The 22,756-nt window shown below is 39.5% G+C and overlaps 1 long non-coding RNA gene across 1 annotated transcript in view; it reads right to left on the reverse strand.

Annotated features, from left to right (window-relative positions):
- The window catches only part of LOC308657461, an 80,309-nt gene that overhangs the window by 4,981 nt on the left and 52,572 nt on the right, over positions 1-22,756 (reverse strand). The gene's annotated exons all lie outside the window — the stretch shown is intronic.

Raw genomic sequence — 22,756 nt, forward strand, 5'->3', positions numbered from 1 at the left:
AGTAATGCTGTGCAGCCATCGCCACGATCTAATCCTGGTGCATTTCCATCACACCAACAAGAAACTCCATACCTCCCAATTACTGCTGATTTCTTAAAAATCAGTAAGTGTTTTCTGAGGGGACACTCTAAGACCATGTAAGAATCCCATAATTTACCTCACTTTCCCCCACTAGGTTTAGAATCTATTGATACATTTTTGCCTAAGATAATTACTCTGGGTCTTGAATAATTCTTTTCTAAATCCATAGTCCCTTCAATATTAATTAGCTAGAATTCATCTACAGGGAAAAACCTTCTCTTCCCACTTATGTGTTAATTTACTTATTATAGCAGGATATCTATTTTAATCAATGGTCTATAATCTGATTCTGTGATGAATTACCTGTTATTCAGGTACCAGCTGTCATCCCTTTGAGCTATTTTCTGCGCCCTTTGACAAGTCCCCATAATTTTTCGATTACTTGCTTACTTTCTGGAACCACAAGATGTTCAAAACTTGTCTTACATTTTTCCTGTTGCAGCTGTAAAATCAGCCTTTCTCTAAGAATTCCCGTTTCTCTTTAGCAGGGAATGGTATTTAAAAACAAAAAATATGCATACCATACCTGGTCCATTGTTATTTAACTATTACCTAGCTCTCTCGGCGACAGAGCTAGGAATTGTATGTATTTGTCTATGTGTGCATGTGTATACGCATGTGCACATATAAAGACACAATGTATGCACACACATGTCAATATTTTATTTCTGTCTCTAATTCTACCTATTGAAAACTCTAAGTTTACAACAAAACTAGTTCTAATCCCACATCAAGGGTTCATTCTAGGTTTCTCCTTTTCTATGTTGTTTTATTTTCTTCTTGTACAGTGAGGAACCTGGCTCACATCACCTCATGACACTGAATTATGTCCCCAATCCTCCCATCCATTATTTCTAATTTGTCTCTAAAGCCTAAAGAGTTATATCTACACCTTTTTGGCCATCTTCCTTGTGTAGGCAGGACTCTGCCAGGCAGGCCAATTTTCTACTTCAAAACATCGAAAATGTAGATTGTTACCTAAGAGCCTAAATACATTTCCTTTGCAGAAAATGCTACCAACACAGACCAGTAGGGTCTAAATGTGTGTCTTCCGGCAAATCTGAGGGACTGACTAGGGTGAAAGTTAGTCCATGACTACAAAAGAGTACTTTTTCTAAGAGCTAACTTGTGAGTTTAAATTCATAAGCAGTACAATTATATGACACGTTCAGCAGTTCCTCGGGCATCATCAAAGAGAAAGATGGCCACTGTTGTCTTCTAGGTTTTTGCTTTGTAGAAACCACAAAACTGATCTTTCTAAGGAGGCTCACATTTTTCCCAAGGCCTAAAATTAGGTTGTAAAAGAGGGTGTGTGGCTTCATGGACCACTTAGCATAGCAATTCAATAGTTAAAAATTATGTAGGAAATTTTTATTTAATTCCTTGCTTATCTCTGATAGGAAAGACATCCTCATGCGATTGTTGACGATAGTTTTTGGAAAGGTTCATACAGGCAAGTCTTTTGGCTGTCAGATATGGCTCCCTTCTCTCTTTTTGAGCCACACTCTGGCCTGAGCATGGATGGAGTTAGAGCATGGGATTATGACTACGCTGACAGGTGTTTAAAGCCAACTTTCTATGGAAACTATAGTTTGGATCTGCAATGTCCCCCAGGCCCATGTGTTAGAGTCTTAGCCCCCGGATCAGTGGTATCAAGAGGAAGTAGAAACTTTAGAAGGTGGGACCCTGTCTTTGAGATCATACCCTGAAAAGGGATAGTGGGACCCTGGTCAGGTTCCTCTTCTTTCACATACTGGCTATAAAGTGACAGTATACCTTATCACATGTGACCACCATGATGGATTGCCTTACCACAGGCTCCGAATCAATGGGACTAACCAACCATGAACTAAAACCTCCAACACCAGGAGCCAAAATAAACTTGTCTCTTTTTAATTTGATTATCTCAGGTATTTTGTTACAGAAATGGAAAGCGAACTAATACAGGGGAAAGCCCTGATTTGCAGTCTTTGCCCATTTTTGTGACAATAATACTCCCACCATGGCTCCTGCCAAACTACCAACATGACATAACTTAACTAGGTGGTAGGAAGAGATGTATATAATTGACTTTCATGAGTCACCTCCAGCCTGGATGCCTGTGTAAACCAATAAACCAATTAGGCCCACCCATCCTCTTAAGCTCTATTTTCAAACTGCCATTGGCTTAAAATAAATAAATTAATTAATTAATAAATTAATAAATAAAGTTCTGAACACTAGTAAATAAGAATCCTAGAAATCGGCTAGAGTCCTTGATTTTGGGTGTGCACGTGCTTTACTGGGGGAGATGAGTGTCCTGTATTCCTGATCCACACAGGGGTTCTTGCTGGAAACAAGTGGGATGAGAAGATAATAAGCAAAAGAAAACATGAAACAAGCACACAGCTTTGAAGTCAAAACCGGTCTTTGTGGTAAAGCACATGAGATCAGCTATCTCCTTTGTTTTTACCATTTTGCTTGGCCTGTAGAGAAAGAGGGGTGGGGAGGAGAGGAGAGGAGAAGAGAGGAGTTGAGTTCCAGGTGGTTTCCTGTAGCAGGATTGTAGAATTGTAGGTTTGGGGCTAAATGTGCTGAGCAGTAGGCTTGGCCTGATTCTCCTGGACATGGAGCTCCTCTGCCCCCCACTGGCTGTGGCATGCACTGCATCTCTGTGTGGCCAGTCCCCTTCAGCACGCTGCCCTTTCCCTACAACCCTGACCACTTCCTCTTTTGCTGTGATGTCAGAATGTTCTACCCAGTGCCATCTATTTTTCATTCATCTCCTTTATGTTTGTTTCACTCTTTCTTTCTCCTCTGGAATAGTGGATATTCCTACTGTCATTATATAGTGTATGGAGTTCATTTTTAGTTTTTATTGGATCAGAAAATGAACCAAGATGTTTGAGGTTGTTGCATGTGTGGCTGGTTTTCATTTCTCTTTTTTTTCTGAGATGTTTTGTGACAAACAGCACCAGGCCCTACTTCTTCATTTATACCTAATCCAGATAGTTACCTGAAGCACACCCTCTCTCTCATGGTTCCTTCTATAGAGCAAAAGCATCAACTACAGCAACAAAATGGCATGGGCCAGTCCCTCAATCTCTCCACAGGTAGCCAGGGTAGTTAATGCAACCTCGGCAGGCCACAGAGCACTGTCTATAATCTGGATTCTCTATTGAACATGCTTCAGCATCCAATTCCATCCATTTATTTTACTAGTTCCCTCCCCACTCACTTTCATGGTGCTGGGAATCAAACCCAAGACCTCTATGCAAATGCTCTGCCCCTGAGCTACATCCTGGACCCTTTTGTTTTATTTTGAGACAGAGTCTCACTAAGTTACCCAGGATGACTTTGAACTTGGAAGCCTCCCACCTCAGCCTTCTGAGTAACTGGTATTACATGTGTGCTCCGCTATGCCAGTTTATTTTGGCATTTCTATGGCATCTGTCTCTATGGTACCTGGGTGGTCTGACTCATGAATTAATCTAGCCTAAAGTAAGCTGGGGGGAAGCAGCATTTGGGGTGAGGGGCACGCTTTCCAGTGGGTTACTCTAGCCTATACAGCAATCACCACTAATTTCCAACCTTTCTCTGAAAACAAAAGTTGTATGTTTTAGAGACTCCCCCAAAGAGAAGTTTTTTTTTTCAGTGCCTTACATTAAATTAATTCAGATTTTGGATTGAGATCTGAGTCCAACTGTTAATTATTTTTATGGAGGAAGATGTGTTTCACCACTGCTGGCTTATCTGCTCTCACCATTTTATATCATAGCCTTAGTGTGGCTTCCCTTTATGAGAATCCCTTCACAGGAATCCTCTTGCCTCTTTATGTATCACTTTCAAATACAGGGTCCCTGGGTCTCAAGAACTGCTTTCTGCTCTTGATTCTCATGGGCCGTAGGGGGACCTCAGGATACCACTCAGACAAAGTGAGGGGCTGGGCTACTTTGCTGGGATTAAGAATGTTCTGGCTCTCTTGAGAAGTGACATTTAAACTTCGGGTTCCAAGCCCACACACAAAAGGCTTGAGAGACAGATCTCTGTCTCCTGTGACCACAGGTACAATCATCTTTATGTGGGGCTGGGAAGAGCTATGCAACCCCATCCACCCCTGGCAGGGAGAGAGAAAGCCGTGTAGTGCTTTCTGAGAATCAGGAAAACCAAAGGAGAAAAGCAGCAGAATTCTGGCCCTGGGCCATTCTATACCACTGCCATCACAGCTAGGTAGAGGGAGAAGAGGTGTGTGGGAGACCAGGGCCAACTCAAGCTCTTTATATTCTCTTGGTTGGTAAAATGTACAAAGGTCCTATTCATCATCAATATTATTTAAAAACTTATCATGTTTTTCTTTTTGTTTATTCCTGATCCTTTAGATAATGTCCAAATTATAGAAAATAAATGCTTTGTCTTAATAAGATATATATTAGAATGATACAGATCACTTAGAATTTTGAATGTAGCACCCACCGTCTAGTAGTTAGAAAACTTTGTACAGTTTCTCAGCACGTACCAATATCATCCTCAATCAGTGTCTAGGCAGCTTTGCTAAAGATTATCTCAAGGATCAGTTTTATTTCTTAATACTAGTTAATAATGATCAAGCAATAAAAGTAGTTATGGTATACTTATCATGTTCAGAGAGTGTACAGGTCAGAAGAAAGAATACAAAGAAACATAAACTATGACCCCTGAGAACCAGGGATGTAGCTGAGTGGTATACCCCTTACCTAACAAGCGTGAGGCCCTGGGTTCAATTCCAGTTTTATATGTGTGTGTGTGTATATATATTCAGTCCCTGAATATATTAAGTTGACTGTATATCTAGAAAGATGAAGCACAGTCCACAACAATCAATAAAAAAAGTATCAAGTAATCTATTTAATGATCATGTATTAAGTTTTGATTTCCAATTATTGTTGTAAGTCATATATATATATATATTATTTCATTCAATCCCTAAAACAGCTTTATGAGACTATTATTATTTTTTATACCTTAGGGATAAGAAAACTTACACACAATTTAAATAACTTGCCAGGATCTGATTTCCGTCTGTCTGACACCAAAGACCAGGCCCTTAAATATCCAGTGACCTGTACTGCCTCCTAAGAGCAAAGGAGGTCAAAGGCGGGTGCTCAACATGGGCTATTGGAGGCCTTCATAGAAGATGAAGGACGTGGTTCAGAGTTGTTATGGTTTGGATATGAAGTGTAGCCCAAAGGCTCAATTGTTGAAAGCTTGGTTCCCTGTACAATAATATTTAGACCAGGCTTTTGGAAAGTGATTGGCTCATGAGGGTTCTGACCTCATCAGTGGATTAATCCATTCATAGCAGAATGGACTGCTGGGGGCAGAAGAGGGGGCTGGAAACTGTAAGCACTGGGGCATGTAGGCACCATAGGCAAGGAGGAAGAAGGGCACTGGGAGCATGCCCTGGAATGGCATTTCTTATCCACAGTGCTCCCCTATTCCAGCTGGCATTAACTTATCATCTTTTCTCACACCCTTTTACCATGGTGTTCTGCCTTATATCAGGCCCAAAGAAATGGAGCCAGCCAACCATGGGCAGAAATCTCTGAAACTGTGAACTAAAATAAATCTTTCCTCCTCCAAGTTGTTTTGTTAAGTATTTGTCATAGTGATGAAAAGCTGGCTGACACAGGAGTAAAGAGACGAAGGAGAAGATTTTCAGGGGAAAGAGAGCACACCCAAGCTGAGAAGTCAAAATGCACAGGGCATCTAGGTTCCAAGAACAAATCTGCTGCTGCTGCTGCTGCTGCTGCTGCTGCTGCTGCTGCTGCTGACTCTGTGCACAGACATGGGTAGGTAGACAATGGTGGCCAGGTGAGAAAGCAGGCCAAAGCCAGATTATGGAAAGGTCTCCCTGAAAAATCTCTGTAGAGGTTGTTGTCCAATGAAGTAAAATGGGAGCCAGGACAGAGAATAAGCAGATTACTTTGCCACCTCAATGATTCTCCATGTAGGGTAACAAGTACATACTTGAGCTGTGGGCAGGAAATATAACCAGAGATGCAGAGATGAGATGTCATCTAAATTAGATGGCTAAATTCTAACACCCCAGAATTTTATATTATAAATCCTATTAAGAAGTGTAAAACCCTAACACATTTTACAACTTTGGCCCAATCACTTGAAAATTATTACTATTTCTAACAAATATTATACATAGTCCTTTTCATGTCTTTTCATTCTCACGAGTGAGCTCAGGAATCATCACATTAGAGAGGAAATAACTGAGGTTCAGGAAACAAATGACTGTGAGGTTGGGGGTGCTGGGGATTGAACAAAGGATCACATGCCAAACACTTGCCCACCACTGAGCTACACTCCCAGTCCCCAAAAATGACTTACTAAAAACTTCCCAAATATAAAATGACCAAGTCATAAATCAAACTCAGATCATCGTCCTACAAGGTTTTCATTGCATTCTTCAAAAACCAACTGAGCAGTCACAAACACCAAGCATTAGGTTCACAAAAATAGTAACTCATGGCCACCACTTTAGGTATTTTGTGGCATTTACATAGACAAATAGAGGCAATAACTATAGATGTCAATAATACCTTTTCTAAATGTCTCCACGTTTGAAATTGGGATAAATGTGTATAAAAGATCTACGAGCATTTTTCAAAACTAAAAAGTTCTTTTAGATGAAGTTATTCCATCTGTCACTTCTTGGATGCGGGCAGCCGGACCAGCTACAGGTGCTGTAGATTGGGGGAAAAGTAGTAAGTGATGATTTCTACAGTTTGCCAATAATCCATTCTCCCCACTTGCGGTTCTTTACAAGTAGGAGGCAACGCTGCTGATACAAGCCTGCCACCTGCTGGAGACAAGTAGAACCGACCTCAGTTTTCTGGGAAGTGCGGTGACCAGAGTGGACCTTAAGAGACTGTTCCCGCCTGCAGAGCTTAGAGTGTGTGCTGAAGCCCCTGCAACTGTTCCTGCCACCCTCATTTTTAATGGGTAATGTCTAGTGAAATCGAATACTGAAGAATCTTTCAGAGAAAGAAGTTTCAAAGGATTTTCCTGCAGCAGAGCCAAACAAACCTAAGCACAAATCACAACTTGGCCATTTAGCAGCTATATCACTTGGCAGGTTACTCAACCTCTCTAAAACTCAGTATCCTCTGTAAAATGAAATTCCTGGCAATTCAATATATGTTCAATGAATGAACGAAAAGAATGCATGCATACATTTTTGTTGTTAGGATTAGAAAAAAAAACATATACGTAGAGCTCTTATTGTAGTACATGGCATAGAGTCAAAAATAAATTACTATAAATAGTTTTATTTAAATAATCCAGACTTCCTCCATATTGAGCATTCTCAAACCTGCTTAGCAAATATGTGTGTGGTACAGAACTATTTTAGGGGGAAAAACAAAATAAAACTTGTCCAAACCTCTTTTCTCAAATTTATACAAGATAGGACCAGTCAAGATTCCACTCATCCAAGATCCAAGATAAAAAGATAAATGCTAACCTATGGAATACTATCAATTGAGAAGAAAGGTTGTTCTACTCATGTGACTGTATTGTTGGGATTTGATATCCATTCACATATATGTATGAGGCTTTCAGTGATTTTAGTAACAATTTTTGAGGTATTTTCTTTTATCAGTACTCCAATAATGACAACTGCAGCAAGAGCTAACATCACATGTGCTAGGTGCCTTCCACACATCATTATGTTTAATCTTTATAGCAACCATGCAGGATAGACATTATTATTACCCCATGTTGCAGATAAGGAAACTGAGGCTCAGCAAACATAAGTGCATCAGACACCAGTGCTATGTACCTAACACCTCCTTCATTCCTCATTGGCCAAGCCTAGGTTTTATTCAGGAGCCTGCCGTCCCTCCCCAAGTGGCTCTGTATGCCTACAGATTAAGGAGGCTCATCCCAGGAACCCAATTCTTCTTGCTGGAGATTGACTTGGGCAAGAGCAAGTGACCTAGTTATGTTCAGTTATTCATTCAGGAAGTCTGCTGAGGGGCTTTGGAGAAGGATTATTTACTAATAAAAAAGGGACACATGGCAACATTTTTCCTTTTCTTCCATTTATACACTGCATCTGGATGTGACTCAGGGAACCAAAAGGCTAACGATGATACTTACGTATTAAAGATGGCAGAGTAGAAAGATGGAAAGAACCTGGAGTCTTCTTGATGTTCTAAAACTCTTAAGTTAGCAACCCTAAGAAGTTCTACCTTAGACTACACAATAAATGAGAGAACAGTGATTCTTTTTTAAATGTATTTTTAGTTATACATGGACACAATATCTTTATGTGGTGCTGAGGTTCGAACCCAGTGCCTCAGAGGCAAGCACTCTGCCACTGAGCCACAATTCCAGCCTGATTCTTCTTGTTTCAGTCTTTGAGGCTGAGGGTTGTTGTTGTTGTTGTTGTTGCTTGCATTCAAAGTCTTCTTAGCAGATTAAGAAATTTGGTGAAAATCACACAACCAGGAAAAGGCAGATCCAGCTCTTAACCTCCTACCTCTCACCTCACCTCCACTCCCAGCCCAGGTCTCCTGGAAGCACAGCATGGGAAACCTGAGCAGCCTCAGGACCCTGAATGCTTCCAGAGGGTCACTGAAAAGAAGCAGAAGAGACAGAAAACTGGGTAGATCACCCCTGGGCTGTCCCCTGTAGCCACTTCTACTCTCTACCAATGTTCTTACAGAACTGAGAAACCCATCTCCTTAAGAATCTCCTACCCACCCCCCAACTTTTCTCTTCACCTTATGGTCCTCACACAGACCACACACACTTTCTTGCCATGTGTCTGAATGCTCAAGAGTTCATTGTTTTACATTAATTTTATCTCAAAGTTCTAGGACAGCTACAGTTACATATGCTTTTTCTTTAGACCAGTATTGAACACTATGGGTCAGCTCAACCCAAATCATCAGGTTATTTTTTTTTTAACAATTTTCAGTGAAAAATGTCAGAGCTACATGTGGTTTCATTTTTTTCCCCCAGTTAACATTAATGCAAACTATGTTTTCAAAGGTTTGAAAGTAATTTATACATTGTCTGGGCTCCAACTTCCAGAAGAGTTCCTCCTGAATGAATAATGATTGGTCTGTTCTTGTTTTCCCCCTTTTATTCTGAGATTTCCCCAATCTTGGTTTAGTTGGTGCCACTTGAGAAAACCATTCAGAGCAAGTTTGGGTTTTTTTTCCCCCAACAACAATAGTTCTACACTACATATACATTAGCTGAGCAGACTACAGGGTGCTCAATGCAGATTAGATTATTTAAATAAATTATTTTGTACTCATAAAGTAGAATACTATGGAGTCCGAAAACAAAAGAGAAAGCTTTTTGTAAGTTGATAATGGTACTCTTTAAGAAATATTGAGAACAGGAACAAATTCAAAAAATGCAGAACAGGAATATAGTATTTGTATTGGTCAGGATAAGTCCAGTCATGCTGCAGTGACAAACTAACCACAAAATCTTGGTGGTCTAACACAGGACAAAGGTTTATTTCTAGTTCATGTTTAGTGTCCAGTACAGATTGGAAGAGGGTCATACTGTCCCTAATAATTCAAAGCTGCTGGAGGCTTCAACCACTTATGCCACTGCTGTCTGGATATGTGACTTTCTGGGTTGTTGTGTCAAAAGAAGTTGCAGACTCTGTTGGACTGGAGTGGCAGCAGGTATTCCACCTGCTCACACCATTGCCCAGAATTTCTTATGTGAATATCCCTAAATATAGTATGCTGTTCTCTGAACCCATCAGAATAAGAGAACCAGAGAGCAATAGTTACCTCTGTCATTGGAATTTTCTATTTGAGTTGTTTATTTTTTTAAAGATAAAGAAATTTCTCCCCACCCATACACACACACACACACACACACACACACACACACACACACACGTGTATACATACACATATATATGTGGATAATATATCTCTAGAAGGATAGCCAAAAAGGAAAATTAAATAGCTAAAAAGGAGAGGAGTGAAAAGAAATTTTTCCAATGTTTACCCTCACCTCTTTTGAATTTCGAACCATTCATATATACAGCCATCCATCAGTATCCACAGGGGATTGGTTCCAGGACCCTACTTGGATACCCAATCAATAGAAACTCAAATCCCTTAAACAATGGCAGAGTGTTTTTACATAACCTGCACATATCCTCCCAAATACTTTAAATCATCTCTAGATTATTTATGATGACTCATGCATATAGATGCTATGTAAATAGTTGCTATACTGTATTGTCTAGGAACTGATGAAACACCTCTGTAGATGTTCAGTATTTTTTTTAAAGTATCTTTGAGCTGAGATTGGTTGAACCCACAGATGCAGAATCCACAGATACACAGGACCAAGTGTGTTTCTATTGAGAAAAAGCTTCAATTAAAGAAGAAAGATCAAAAATAGGATTTTTTTAAAAATACAATTTTTCTTTTTGCTCTTTTAAAAGGAACAAATAGCATTTACTTATCAGCAAGATCAAAGTTTGAAGGAAAAAAATTCAAAGTAAGTAGATTTTCCAAGAGCTACTGATGTTAAATTACCAACTCTTAAAATCATTAACTTTAATGATGAATGAGAAGCAATAGTCACCTTTTATTTTTATGGGTATTAAATATCCTTGTTTTGAACAGAAAGGTTAGGGTGGGTGTCTCATGAAAATCAAAAGGAGATCAGTAGAACAGAAGAAAAGGACCAAGGGGTGGAAGGATGGGAAGAAGGGGAGAAGTGCTGAGAAGTGATATTGGCCTAAATATAGTTATATTGTGTGTATGGATGAATACGTATCAACAAATCCCACCATTGTGTACAGCTATAATGCACCAATAAAAAATGTTGGGGAAAAATGGGAACCTCCCTAAAATAAATATCCTTGTTTTAAAAAAGAAAAGTAAAAAAAAATTAAGTTTCACCAGAAAATTCTCAACTAAGCATTCTCAAAGTATGGTTTGGGATATCTGTTTCTTTTGAGACCTTTTCGAGGTGAAAAATATTTTCATAATATTGTTAAAGTATTCTTTGCCTTTTTCACTGTATCATTCTGTTTTATGCTACTGTAACAAAATAACCATGACTGGGTACTTTATAAAGAGACACATTGAACTCTGGATTCCAAGTTCTGGTGGTCTGAGAACATAGGGCCAGGTTCCTCCTGCTGCACCACAATACAATAGAGAAGACCAAAAGGGCCCAGCACATTGGGCATCCTCACTTCTTAACAAACTACTCTTACAAAATCTCACTCACTCCTTGAAACTAATATTATGTCCTTCTGAGGGTAGAGGCCCTATGATCTAACCACAATCCTCTGGCATCATGTCTTAAAGGATCCACCTCTTCAACACTACCTACCATATTGGTACCAAGCTTCCAGCACATGAACCTTTGGGGAATACAATCAAACCATATCCAAACCATAGATTCCCCACACTCATTCTCTCAAGTATATATGATCATTTTCCAGAGGCAACATGATGTGTAATATCACAAGAGACTGGATGCAAAATTAGATATGAGAATCCACTTGTTTTCTAATAGAAGGCATTTCTTTAACTGACAGAGATTTCCCAATTATCACAAAGATTTGAAAATATTTTATAGGAATAACAAACAGTGCCTTACTACTTTTAAAAGAAATAAGTTATTTTTCATAAATTTTTGGTACATGTATGGGTTTGTTATTGTTTTAAATAAATTCATAAATTTTGGCAATTCTCAGTTTTTATTTCAATACAATGTATTAGTCAGTTTTGTCTTACTGTAACGAAATAACCTGAGGCAGGTTAACTTTGTTGGGGAAAAAAAAAAGCTTGTTTCGTCACAGTTTTGGAGGCCACAAGTCCAAATTGCAAGGTGCAGGTTCTGGTTTGGGCCCCTTTGACTACATCACTTCATAGTGGCAACAGTGAGAGTTCATGCAAGAGAGTGAGAAGTGGTCACATCTTGAAATACAAAGACCAAGAGACTGGGGTCCCTTCCAAGGGCACATCCCCAGTAACCTAAAGAACTCCCAGTAGGTCTCACCTCTTAAAGGTTCTATCACTTCTCACGTCACCACGCTGGGATCAGGTCTTCAATATATGAACATTTAGGGTAAAACTGCATCCAAACCATAGCATATGATGAACATTGGATGATATAATCCCCACATACAAAAGTTAGAGGGTTCTTAATAATTTTGAAGACTGAACAGGAGTCCCGAGACCAAAATGTTTGAGAATTTCTGTTCTAGATTAATGTCAGATAATGTTGTGTAACTTAGGAATTATGTCTTGAATAGCAGGATTGCATACCTAGTTTCAGCTCCTTTCCACTTTTCTTCTAATTAGGGATGTAATTAAGCTTCTATCCACAAATTTTGTTGGCTTACTCTCTTCATCCTTATCCATATAGAAGAACTTCAGCATACCTTGGGTTCACCCAAGGAGACATTTGAACCCAGTCTCCAGCCTTGGGAAATTATAATTCTGTACCTGTCAGCCCCTCCACTCTCTTTCCACAGGGCCAGCTTTCAATGCTGGTCATTCAGAGACACTTACCTCATTTTCTAGGCCCACTCTGCTGTGATAGTCCAACCACTGACCAGATCATAGGTTATAGAGATAACAGAGTAATGTTTTTACCTAGAAGGACACACACATCAGAATATTCAGGCCTTCAACATGAATACCTGTTTGAGTCAGCTATTGTGCCTCTGTGGCTAAAAGACCCAACCAGAACAACTGTAGAAGAGGATAAGTTTATTTGAGGACTCACAGTTTCAGAGGTCTTTGTTCATAGAAGGCCAGCTCCATTTCCTGGAGCTGGAGATGAGGCTGAACATCATGTCAGGAGAGAGTGGCAGAGGAAAGTAGCTCACATGATAATCAGAAAGCAGAGAGAGAGAGAGAGATCTCCAATTGCCAAACACAAATATATACCCCAAAACCACACCCCCATGACCCACCTCCAGCTATGTCCTACCTGCCTCCAATTACCACTCAATCTCATCTTGATTGAGCTTTTGAGGGACACCTCGCATCCAACTATAATAGTATCCAAGAACTTACCCTAGAACAGTACAGCCTGCAGAATTCTAAAGTTCTTCCATGTAAATTAAAAAAAAAAAACTCTATAATCTGCAAAATAGGTAAAAGTTCTCCAATAGAGAAAGACCACCTCTATTTATGCCTTGCTACACTCTAACATACCAACCTAACTCATTTTCATCACAGTTGCTATGTAAACTGGGGTTTCATCCATTCATTCAGTGAGTGGGTCAGTAGGGGGCCTCCCTCCCACAGCTTTTACTGAGTATCTGGGGCAGGCAGCTATGTTCACAGGCCCCTCTGCAAGTGTTATCAATGCTAATGTCCCACCAGTCAGGAGATGGAGATGCCCTTAAATGGAGAGAGAAGAGAGAAAGGGCATGTTGTGTATTCACACAATAGGGATCCCTACACTTTGCACACAAACAAGAGAGACAGTAGGAGGGACAATTTTATGACAGGTTATTTCCTTTAGGAACTCTATCTGTATTTACTGGGATGTGGGACAGTGTTTCAGTCATGGACGTCTCCCCTTTACCTCTTTGCCCTGGGAAGAAGAGGAGGAGGAAACATGGAGAAGTTTCATGAAGATCTTTAAGTCACAGAAAAGAAAAAAAAAAAGATTAAGATTCCTTGCAGATATAAAATTCTATAATCTTATAATTTTACATTTTAGTTTCTGGGAATCTTTTATTTAAATTCCATAGAGGCCACATCCAAAAGCACACATCCAAAACCATCTCTCCATAACTCTGGATCTGAAGAATGCTGAAAGAAGAGCCTGCCCCCAAAGTATTGCCACCACTGGCTTCCCACAGGTTAGAAGCTCTCAGCATTACAGTCAGACTCTTCATGCAAAGAGAGAGTATCCTAGTGTAATCTGAAAACCACTCATGTGAATGACCCACATTTCCCAAGATGATACTGTCAACAAGACTCATAACATTAAAGTTAAAATGGCTCAAGTCTATGTCAGACATGCATCTTGCATTTCTTCAATTCTCTCATTGCTTTCTTCTCATCCTTGATGCTTCATTCCCAACGTTTTCAGATAAATGCAACACAGTAAGGTATGTAGCTGGCACCCTGAGCAATTGAGGAAGGAGCCACCCCAAGTGGAAGAAGACTTAGGCTTCCACAAAGTAAATCTTGGACAATGGGAACGGGAGATAAGAGAGATTAGGCAGCCACAGGTGTCTCCTTCTTCCCTCCATGACGAGACTTCTCCTTGACACCCTCCAGAAAATTCACAGGTGACAAATGAAGACACGTTGCTCCATCTCCTTGCAGCTCATTGCAGCTCGTGGTGCCAGCACAATGCATCACACCCTATAGCTTCCTATGTTCTCTGAATTCACTTCAGTTTGTTTCATCATCCTCACCGCCCTGGGCTTGCACCTCCAAAACCCAGAGTCAGCACTTTAATCTTTCCCATGGGCTTTGCTTTCTGGAACATCATGGCTAAGACTGTCTCGATGAAGATCTTTGAGAATATCCCAACAAATGGCAGCCTTCTTTCCATCTAGGCTCTCAATGATTTGAGGAAAAGAAAAACAAATTACTTATGCATGGAAGCCAAGGCCTACACACTGTCCCAATGTTACAATAGGGGGATACATTGCCACATGGAAGGGACCTGCCCAGATGAGACTAACAGACAAGGGAAAAAGCTCGTGTTTTCTGTGGGCAATACAAGGACACAGTTGAGCTTAATCTAAACAGCTACTCTTTCTAAATTTCTTAATTAGAGAAGTCATTCTACTCCCTACGGACAAAGTGAAATGGGCTCCCTTCAGTGGAAGAAAACATATGAATAGGAAAAAAGAATCCCCACTGAATTTCTCTCATTCCTTGTGCATTCCCATTGCCTTGGCTCCTAGTGATCTGCATGTCTCTTAGGGGCAGCTCGCTCTCATTTCCTGATTTCACTGCATTTTATCTCTTTATGGCCCTTGTTCTATGATTGGTCTCTTCTCTCCACCCTATGCTGATCCCAACATGAAACAGTATTTTTTTTCCTTAAGTTTCCCAAAGAATTCATACAAGTGAGGCCATCGAGTTTAAGAGATATACCAAAGGTCTAAAAGTAACAGACAACTCAGCCCAGAAAATACTTAAGTCTGAATAGTTAGAAGATTTAGGATTCCAGCCTGATGGAATAGTTTACATTATACTGACCTTTTTTGCAAAAACAATTATAGCACTAGGGCTGTAACTCAGTGGTAGAGCGCTTACATAACATGTCTGAGGCACTAGGTTCGATTTTCAGCAACACATATAAAAAAATAAAATAAAGGTCCACTGACAATTAAAAAATATTTTTAAAAATTATAAATGTTAGACAAAACACATAAAGCATTTGTCTGAAGGCACTGGAGATAACAATAGAGGCAAGACTTAAAGAGAAGGAAGCCTGTGACATGCATTCCACAGTCACCCTAGATATTTTTCTGAGGACCTTTACAAATTGCAGAGTAAGCAAATATGAAACAACAGTATTATTGGGCTGAAAAGGTAGAAGCCAGAATTTGGATCAAAGTCTTGGAGAAGGGAGAATTATAGAGAAGAATGGTAGAATTTCAAACTGAGCATGCACAGGGTAAAACTAGGAAGGAAGGAAGGAAGGAAGGAAGGAAGGAAGGAAGGAAGGAAGGAAGGAAGGAAGGAAGGAAGGAAGGAAGGAAGGAAGGAAGGAAAGAAGGGAGGGAGGGAGGGAGGGAGGGAGGAAAGGAAGGAGGGAGGGAGGGAGGGAGGGAGGGAGGGAGGGAGGGAGGAAAGGAAGGAGGGAGGGAGGGAGGGAAAGAAAAGGTGGAGAAAAAACAGAAAATAGCAGCTGTGTAACTGAAGACCTGGCTAGATATGTCAGCAGTACTAGGAAGGCAGAGGTCATAATTAAAGCTAAATAATAATCAGTCCATAGCCATAGGGGAAAACTAGAATAGACTAGCCCAAAATAGCCTAAAACTATCTTTTTTTCACAAGATCTTGACTAGTTTGTCTGCCAAGAAAAAAAATAAACATAATCTTGGAAAAAGATAACATCATCTAAAGCTTCTATAATTTTTCAGTTAAGACATCTGGATTTTGATCAAAAATGATAATGCATGCCAAAAATCATAAAAAATAAAAAGGATCAAATTTCTAACTCCAAATGAAAAATATGTAGACTCAAAACAGCTCTGTTGATGATTCAGATATTGACATTAATAAGAGGAAGTTTAAAACATAGATGATGAATATGATCAGGAGTATGAAGTGTTAGTCAAAATAGAAGAAAAGTTAGAGAATTTTAACAGAGGGGAAAAAATCTGTTTTTTAAAAGAAGCAAGCAATTAGTAAACGTTCAAGCACCAAACATATCAATTATGTAGAATAACTAGTGGAAAGATGTATTAAGATCTCTCTTCTAAAAACTACAAATAACTGCTGAGAGAAGTAAAAGAAGATCTATGTAAATGATTGGCTATAGCATGATCCTGGAATTCAAAGTTGTAACATTGATAGGACATCCATTTTTTCCAAATCGCTCTGTAGATTTAGTGCAATTCCAATAAAAATCCCAGCAGTTTTTTTTTTAAAGTGGAAAGGAACAGCTGTTTGTAAAATTTATATGAAAAATGTCAAAAACGTAAGGCAGTCCTGAAGAAAAAAAACAAAGTCTGGTTTCAAAGCTAGAGAAATTAAAACAGACCCACATCCACATGATCAATCACTTGATTTATGATGAAGACACCACAGTAATTCAGTGGGAGAAAATTATTTTATAAAACTGTGGTAGCTCAAAAAGGGAGCAGGAAACAGGGGGGGATTCTTGTCCCTTATCTCAAACCATATTCGAAAACAATATCAAGATGGACCATCTCACTAAAGATGAAAAGTACAACAATAAAATTTCTAGAAGAAAACATTGGAAATATTTTCAGGACCTTGGGATAGGTCACAGTTTCTTAAATAGAAGGAAATACTAGTAAATTGAAATTAATTAAAAGTAAGAATTTTTTCAACAAATTGTACTATTAAGAGAATAAGAAAAAAGCAAACCTCAGACTGATATAAAATATTTGTTATGTGGAAATCTGCATACACATGCTCATAATTGTCAAAGCTGGCAAATATTTGTATATAGATAAATAAATTGGTGGATGGATGGATAGATAGATATAAATTCTAAAAATTGATAAGAAAAAGATATACCATCCAACTTTTAAAGTTGGACAGTACTCCTGAACAAGCACCTCACAAATGTAAATATGGAAATGGTCAATAAGGAAATGAAGAAGGCACTCAACAACATTCTTCATGGTAGAAATGCAATGAAAACTGCATCTGGATGCCATACACTGCTTTTTAGTTAAGAAAGGCCAGTGTCTCACCCTGTAAAAAGCAATTGCAAGACCATAGTCCTGAACACTAGAAAGTGAATTAGAATAGGTGTGAATTATCATAAACACCCTTGCTTAATTCAGAGATGAGGTTTCCATTAAGAGTTTTCATCTTGCAGTGAAATTAATTTTAATTCCTATTGAGTTACCTAAGTTACCCTTGCCATCCTAGTGCTAAGAACAGGACAGATACCTCACTCTGGAAAATAAAACATCTGCTCAGAGTTACTGAAATATTTCTGAATTCATTTCTTTACAAAGTCATGCAATCCCTTTTTAAATAAAGAAACACTGGGAAAATAAGGCTGTGTGATCTCTAAAAATAATGTGAGATGTGGGGATTTAGTCCCTATAGATGTGATACTATTGCAAGAGTGTGTCTATTTAGTAAGTCTTTATTAGGGAGAAATGAGAAAAATTAATACATGAAAATGCATAGCACATTGAAAATACATAATATCCACACTCACAGAGGATGCAACATTAGGATGGATAAGCTATGGTTACAAGCATAAGTTCAGGTATAAATCCACCTGGTTTCCTATCGCTTTGTCTTTCAGTTCCCACTGTTACTCTCCTCCCTGTCATTGTTTCTCACAATGGGGATCTTTATGCTGCTTATAATCTATTTATTTCAAAAAGAGACTTTCCCCACTACTAGCTCATTGAAGGTTACTTTTCAAGCCTCTTAGTGCTGTATAAGGAAGGGACATACATGAGACTGAAAAACTAGTGGGCTGGGGAATATAGCTCAGTTGGTAGAGTGCTTGCCTCCCATGCACAAGGCCCTGGGTTCAATCCCCAGCACAACCAAAAAAAAAAAAAAAAAAAACTGAATATACTATTAAAGAATAGGTTAGTGAAGCACCTTTAGAACTTGCTCTAATGATAAAATAGCTCAATAATACCTTCTCCAATCTGCCACACGAAGGGCATTGTGTAAGGTGTAATCACCTAGTCACAAAAAGACAAATACTGCATGATTCCACTTATATGAGGTATCTAAAATTGTCAGATTCATAAAAATAGAAAACAGAATGGAGGGTTCCAGGGGAAAGAGGAAGGAGAAGTGCTGTTGAATGGGTATAGAGTTTCAGATTTGCAATATGAAAAGCTTTTGGAGATATATTGTACAATAATATAAATATATTTAATGTTTTGGGACTGTGTGCTAAAAAATAGTTAAGATGATCTGCTAGGAGCCACAAGCAAATATAGGATGTATGGCACCTTTGGTTGTAAAGTGACGCCAGCTAGCCACTGAGATGATTATGTTAAGATTTACATTCATATGGAAATTGGACTCCCGCTGTTCACCTTGGCCTGCTACCGGACTCATGTTACCGGACTCTTGGAGAGTTCCCATTGGTTGGGGAAGGATAGTAGGAGGAAATTCCGGGGGAGGTCTGGGGGACCCCGGTTCCGGGAGACGCGCAGTTCCGGTCAGACGCCCGCGTGGGAGGACCGGTTTTGGCTTGCTGGCGCTGAGAGTGTTGGCGGCTTTTTCAAAATAAAGTTTTGTTCCTGCTTGAGTGGCTCGTGATTCTGTGCCCAGCCAAGACTGCGGCATTTGGCGGCCCGCACAGGGAACGCCTGGAACTTAGAGGTGAGTAAAATTGCTCGCCCCTGAGGGAAGGCGACAGGATGGGTGCCCATCTCAAAAAACAATGTGTTCTTGTTTTGATTTATTTTGTTTTTATTTCGAGCTGCCTAGCCCTAGAATTTTCTCAGGCGAACTGGGAAAAATGGTTGGCTCAAGGTTTGAAGTTATTCGGCCCTGAGAAAGAGAAAATCGATACAACCATTCTCTGCTCCGTTTTTGTTTCATTCTGTTTTGGCTTTGTTTTATCCTATCTTATTGGGTTACGTTACCTTTATAGTAGATTAGAATCCAGTAAAAAACAAACCGAAAAACTGCTAAGTAAATTGTTAGAGGTCCAGACTATGGTAGAAAAAACGCTAGGTCAAGCAAAAGAGAAGGTCTCTCAAGCTAGTCAGACAGAGGAAAATTTAAAAAAAGCAAGCTTAGCGGAAAAGCAGCCATCAGGTGGAGAATTACAACAGGAGGTTGCTACTAACTCCGTTCTATCACCAGAGGGCGTAACTCAGCCAACAGCTCCATCTACCGCTGAGCGGCCCTCAACTCCCGTAGTTGATGGACGGAATTCTGAGGCAGGACCCCAAAGATTAGCATGCCCTGTACTTGAGCAGGCAGGAGGGCAACGAATTCACCGTGCTTTAGATTTCAAAACAATAAAGCAATTAAAGGAGGCTGTAACGACCTATGGGCCGCAAGCTCCCTTCACAATAAGCATGGTCGAATCTGTTACCAACTTGGACATGACACCAGCAGATTGGGCTAACATGTGTCGATCTGTGCTAAACGGAGGACAATATTTGTTATGGAAGGTTGCCAATGAGGAATTTTGCATGGAGACAGCTAGGCGAAATGCAGAAGCTGGTTACCCTCAAAGAAATATAGATATGCTTTTGGGAAAGGGACCTTATGAGGGTCAAAGACAACAAATTGAATATGACCCTGGCGTATACGCACAAATTGCTGTAGATGCAGTTAGGGCATGGAAAACTTTACAGGGGCATGGAGACTTACAAGGTCAATTATCTAAGGTAATACAAGGAACTAATGAACCTTACGCTGAATTTGTAGATAGACTTATTCAGTCAGCCTCTAGGATATTTGGTAATACAGAACAGGTAATGCCATTTATAAAACAACTGGCTTATGACCAAGCAAATCGTAGCTGCAGAGAGGTCATTAGACCATGGAGACATGAAGATTTAAACACATATATTAAATTATGTAGAGACATTAATGAACAAGGGCAAGTCTTAGCAGCAGTACAACAGGCTTTAGATGCCAGGCCAAAAACATGCTATAATTGTAATCAAACAGGACATTTTAAAAGGAGTTGCCCCGTAAGAGGAGGGTTTAACAAAGCTGGATATCAAAGGAATAGAATACCAGGTATTTGCCCACGATGCCATAGAGGAAAACATTGGGCTAATGAATGCCGTTCTCAAACCACCATAGAGGGTATTCCGCTATCAAAAAACGGACAAGGACCAAGTGTTTACCCACGATATCGTGGAGAAAGGTATCAAGCTCCATTGCCAAAAAACGGACTAGAGGGCCCAATGCCCCGGGGCCCAAAACCACAAATATACGGGGCAATGGAGGAACCCAACAGCACCATCAAGGTAGTGCCCAGGACGCATTATCCATTAAATCCCTCATCAGACAAACTAGAGGGAGCGCAGGGCTGGACATCTGCGCCTCTGCCAGAGCAGTACTAACCCCAGAGATGGGAATTCAAATCATTCCCACAGGAGTAAAAGGACCTCTTCCCCAGGGAACAGTAGGCTTATTATTGGGACGCAGTTCTTCTACACTAAGAGGACTTATGATAAGTCCTGGGGTAATTGATCCCGATTATGAGGGTGAAATAAAAATTATAGCTAGTTCTCCAAGAGGTATATCAGTAATTTCACCAGGAGATAGAATAGCACAGTTATTAATAATACCCAGCCTGCATGATAAATTTTCCAGTTGTAATGTAGAAAGAGGTTCCAAGGGATTAGGCTCCACAGGTGTAGATTGGGCTATGCTGTCTTTGAATTTAGATTCTCGCCCAATGCTAAAATTAAATATTCAAGGACATGACTTTAATGGGCTGCTGGACACAGGAGCTGACCTTAGTGTCATCTCTCGTCAAGAATGGCCAAAACATTGGCCATTACAACAAGCCACTCAAATGCTTCGAGGCCTAGGAGTGGCGACAAATCCCCATAGAAGTGCTATGGAATTAGATTGGAGGGATCCTGAAGGATGTGAAGGAACTATACAGCCCTATGTATTAGATCATCTTCCCGTAAATTTATGGGGACGAGATGTCCTAGATCAATTAGGATTGACATTAACAAATAACATCAATCCTAACGCGCCCACTACTAGAGCTAAACAAGGCTTTAGGAAAGAAAAAAGATTAAGAGAACAAGAACAAGGCATGACAGCACCTATTCAAATAGATCAAGAAATAGATAGACATGGTTTGGGTTTTCAGAAAGGGCCACTGAGACAATCAAAATTACTTGGAAATCAGAAAGACCAGTGTGGGTTCCTCAGTGGCCCCTGACTAAAGAAAAGATACAAGTAGCCCATGACTTGGTCAGACAACAATTAGCGGAAGGACATATACAACCTTCCGTATCCCCCCATAATACTCCCATTTTTGTCATTAAAAAGAAATCTGGTAAATAGAGATTATTACAAGATTTAAGAGCCATTAATAATGAGATGGTTATTATGGGACCTGCTCAATCAGGGATTCCTCAATTGTCTGCTTTACCAAAAACCTGGCATGTTTTAGCTATAGATATTAAAGATTGTTTCTTTTCAATTCCAATTCATCCCGAGGATAGTCCACATTTTGCATTTACTATCCCTGCACTAAATCATGAAGGTCCTGATCAGAGATATGAATGGAAAGTACTCCCTCAAGGGATGGCTAACAGCCCAACTATGTGTCAAATTTATGTTAATAAAGCAATCCAGCCACTTAGAAACCAAAATCCTGAACTACAAATATTTCACTATATGGATGATGTGTTATTGGCACATAAAGATAAAAACACATTACTAGAATGTTATGCCACACTTACAAACTTATTGAAAAGTTATAATCTAGAGATAGCAATAGATAAAGTACAATTAAATCTTCCAATTAATTATTTAGGAGTTCTATTATCCTCAACCATGATCCGTCCACCAAAAATTCAAATACGAGTAGATCAACTCAAATCACTTAATGACTTTCAAAAGTTATTGGGAGACATAAATTGGATAAGGCCTTATCTAGGCATACCAACAGGAGAGTTAGGACCTTTATTTGATATTCTAAAAGGTCCATCAGATCCAAATTCACCCCGCATGTTAACGCCTGAAGCAAGAAAAGCATTAAAAATCATTGAAACATATATGAAAAATATGCATTTGGATAGAATTGATATAAGTTTGCCTTTATTATTTATTGTACTACCAACAAAAAATATTCCTACAGGAGTATTTTGGCAGGAAGGTCCATTATTGTGGATACATTTATCTTATTCTCCTAACACTATTCTTACTAGATATCCTGAGGCTGTAGGACAATTAATACTCAAAGGAATAAAAGCAGCAAAGGGAGTGTTTGGAATTTCTCCCAATAAAATTATTACTCCATATACTATGGAACAAAT

The sequence above is a fragment of the Spermophilus citellus genome (assembly GCF_964194105.1).
Source record: "Spermophilus citellus genome assembly, chromosome: 1".
In the NCBI taxonomy this organism is placed as follows: domain Eukaryota; kingdom Metazoa; phylum Chordata; class Mammalia; order Rodentia; family Sciuridae; genus Spermophilus; species Spermophilus citellus.